Here is a 3,994-nt window from a genome sequence, read left to right as displayed (position 1 = left end):
GTGAGGTTTTCCTCCAAGAATTCTCACTATTTTTGCAGCTGGCTTCTTTGTTGTGTCTTCATCCAGTAATCCAATTATTCTGCTGTTCTTCCTCTTCATAGCATCAGACACAGCTCTCTTCCCTGATGATCATATTAGACTTTTGTACACATTTGTTAAAGTCTGCTTGGCTGTCCTCTAGGTCACTGGTGTGGTTCTCTGCCTCCTCCAGTTGGTTGGCGAAGTCTGTGAGTCAGCTATTGGTTTATGTTACCTTATCCCTAAGGTCTTGTATTTCCCTTTGGTGTATGGCCTTTATCTCCTCTATCATTTCATCCTTTTCCTGAATTGTTTCCCTCATATACTATATAACTCTAAGCAGCATTCTGAAAAATTTCTGTGGCAGATCCATATCTGCTTCTTCTACGCATGTAGTTAGGTTCAGGAAATCTTCTGCCATTGTCTTTTGTTTCTCCTGTTTTTTTTGTTGAGGTCATTGGGCTGATTGTTGTTTGTGTTGTGTTGTTTTAGAGTAGCCCAGTTCCATTTTCCAGAGAGTCAAAGAGCAATGGGCTCTCTCTGGGAGACTCTTAGCAACGCTTCTTCAAACTGCCTGCAGCTAATTGCACTATGGAATTGGCCTACCGCTTTATCCTCCTGTGGCGCCACTCTTTCCCTAGTCAATCCGTATTCTGTTATTTGGAGAGCGAGTTCAATGGTCATCTAAAGGGATGCTGGTTGGGTGGTTGTGGACCCACAAGGATGGCGCTGCACTGGGTGATCTCACAAGAAGCCATCATGGTGTGGCCCCCCCGCAGCTTGGGGCATGGAAGAGGGTGTGTGGGGTTGCCTGCTGCCATGGGCAGATGTGTGTGCCCGTTTTGGTGTAGAGCACCGTGAATGGTGAGCAGAATTTCCCTGGTCAGCTAGATCGCCAGGGAGATTGGGCAGAAGTTCCTGCAGCAGCGTGGAGCATTGGAAAGTATTGGCCAAGCTGCTTTAGGCCGTGTGAGGCACTATAGTAGGTGGGAGGTAGTTCCCGCAATCACGTGGGACCACAGAGGATGGGTAGGAATACCCCCAGCCACGCAGACAGGATTTCCCAGAAAAGAAGGTGGCAGGATTTCCGTAACCACATGTTAAGTGCTACAGAAGGTGGGCAGGTGGAATTTCCCCTGGAGGAAGTTGGGTGGCATTTCTCCTGGAGTAAGGTGGGTGGGATTTCCCCCAGTAGAAGGTGGATGGGATTTCCTCAGCCTCAGGTTAGGCTGCAGAGTGGGGAGCTCCCTCAGCTAGGTGGAGGGAACATGTAAATGCCCTAGGCTATGGGGAGTGGCCTGCAGGGCGTGTGAGAGAACAGATAAAAAAAAGAAAAACTGAGCCCGCGGAAACTGTGGGGGGGAAAGAGAGAAGAGAGGGAAACAAAAGTAACAATATAGCTGAGCCCTGATCCCTGACTGTAGGGCTGGAGGGGTTTAAAACCTGCTCCCAGGTAGAGGCAAGGTATGGCTGTGTTGAAATAAAGTGCTTGGGCTGGCTTCCAAATGATCCTGGTTCTGGCCGAGACAGTGGCCGGGCTAAGGTTAAACCCTAGCTGGCCTCCTCTGTGGTAAGCCAAAACCCTTCCTCCCTTTCCTCCCTCCCTTTCCTTATCCTCAGAAAGTCAACATTCCCTTTAATGTTTCTAGGGGAAAATCTATCTTGGATCTAGTGCATCAAAAGATCTTGTTTGTACCCATGTATACATGCAAGACTGTCAAGATTAGTGAGGTAAAACTAGGGCCATAATAGTGGGAGGATGAAATTTTAAAGAATTAGAGGATAGTTGTATGATTCATCAGTGCTACACTGCACCCTAGATATATCATGCCTTCTGTGTGGCCCTTCTGTGAAGGACTGTCCAATTGTCTTACAGATGGACTTTGGGTCTCCACCTTGCTTGTGTTCCTTAATGTCAGTTTGATGGCTTGTTTTTGAACTTCTGATACTTTTTCCCGTCGACACCTCATGATCACATAGGCTGGCGTGCTTCTTCCATGTGGACTTTATTATTTCCTTGCTAGATGCTGCTTGTTTCACTTTAAGCCTTTCAGACCCCAGACACTGTATCTATTAATAGCCAGGCACCATCAGCTTTCTTCACCACATTTGCTTATGCGCCCATTTTGTCTTCCATGATCACATCGGGAAGATGAGTATCCTACATTGCCACATTATTAGAACAAACTGTTCTTGTACTGAGGTAAGATTTAAGTAGAGGCCCAAAGGTTGTCTGCTTCCTTGTTATACTTATTTATATACCTATATCTAGATAAATACAGCTGTCTTTATAGATTTATATCTTTAAATAGATACATATCTATATTTATACTATATATATATAATTTTTAGTCCCTAGTTGTTTTTTTCTTTTTGTTTTCTAGTCTTTTTTCTTGTCTATTTCTTTTTTTCCTTAAGTTTCTTTTAATATAAAAAGAGTTTTTTGTGCCAACAGTTTTATTGGCACCAAGTTCACATATCACAATTGAACAGTTCAACCATTAAATCACACCAAGGGGAATTGTAAAAAAGATTGTTGCTTTTCTCCCCCTCCCCATTCACTTTGTTAGAAAAGCTAAGTTATTTGTATATTAGAATTCTCTAAGTTTTGAGTTTTGCTGATTAGACTCTCCCTATGGTAGGTAACATGTTCCCATAATCTCTGCTTTTTTTTTTTTTTTTTAACTGAGAAGTCTTGATGCTTGACAGGATTCAGGTTATGATTTTTTTTTCAGGTTATGATTTTTATTTATTTGCATGTACACTTCATTAATGGTCTTCTGTACTTTCTATGCTATGTATCTCAGGCATATACTGTCTAGTTGTTTTTATTCTCATTATTTATCAGTAAGGTCAGGTGTTTAGAACCCAATTTATCTGTTAAAGAACTTTACATCAGGCTTTAATCTAATGTGTGGGTTTCCAGGCTTAATTGTCCAGCTGCCCCCTTTTCAGAAAAAAAAAAATACTCAGCCCCCTTCTGACAGTGGAAAACTTTTGTACTATAACCCACAAATCAAGATGAAGTGTAGCTATCTCATTTTACAGCCTTCTCAGTTCATTCCTGTGCCCCTAGGGGCTAGGATTTCTCACTCTGGGAAACAGATCTAAGGATTCTAAGAAACACTGACAATTATTGCCTTCACGCAGTTGTTGTTAGTTGCCATGGAGTTGGTTTGACTCCTGCCACCCTTGTGTGGAGGAGAACAAGATGACCCAGCCCTGCCCCACCCTTCTGATGGCTGGTATGCTTGAGGCAGAGTTGCAGCGATTGTGTCCCCCTCTCTCACTCATGGCTTCCTTTGCTTGTTTTTTGGGTTTTTTTGCTGACCTTCTACTTTATTAAATATTCTGTCCTTTTCTAGGGATTGGTCTTTCCTGATATAACATATCCAAAGTAAGAGACCCAAAGTGATAAAAAGTCTTCCCATCCTCTTTTCCTAAGGAGCATTCTGACTACTAGGCTTTCAAAATCGTGTCAGTTTAATTAGTATGTGTGTATTCGCTTGAATTCATCTACATAAAATAACTTTATTTCATCAATTGTCTTATTACCCTGAAGTACAGTTTGTACAGAAAGGTCTAGAGAAAAATCCAGCTATTTTATTAAATCAGAATTATGAATGTATTCCCAGGTATCCTCCAAAGGTAGTCAGAGAGTGGTTTGGCAGTTGTTGCTTTTAGTATATGATTATTAAAAACGCATTTAATTTCCTTCAGCCTCACTGCAGACATGACTTAGATGCTCATATTGGCCATCTGTGGACACCCTTTCCAAGGGGCTTTCCTGTCTTCTCAGCCTGACTCTAGGAGGCTTTGAGATCATCTTTGCCTTGTGGTTCCCTAGGGTGTTTTAGGTTATGTGGCCATCTGATTCTTACCAATGACCTAGAAGAATCTATGAAGGGCCTCATTTTTTTGTGCTGAGGAATTTGAGCATTTCCCTGAACATTATGAGAGCAAAAATCCAATGACT

At 42.3% G+C, this 3,994-nt stretch overlaps 1 protein-coding gene across 1 annotated transcript in view; it reads left to right on the top strand.

Annotated features, from left to right (window-relative positions):
* LOC101656230 (beta-galactosidase-1-like protein 2) overlaps nucleotides 1-3,994 on the top strand; it is a 44,484-nt gene that overhangs the window by 35,457 nt on the left and 5,033 nt on the right. The gene's annotated exons all lie outside the window — the stretch shown is intronic.

Source organism: Echinops telfairi, unplaced genomic scaffold, assembly GCF_000313985.2.
Source record: "Echinops telfairi isolate 266 unplaced genomic scaffold, ASM31398v2 ScPeMD7_5592;HRSCAF=6446, whole genome shotgun sequence".
Classification (NCBI taxonomy): domain Eukaryota; kingdom Metazoa; phylum Chordata; class Mammalia; order Afrosoricida; family Tenrecidae; genus Echinops; species Echinops telfairi.
This window is presented reverse-complemented; position numbering and strand designations above follow the sequence as displayed.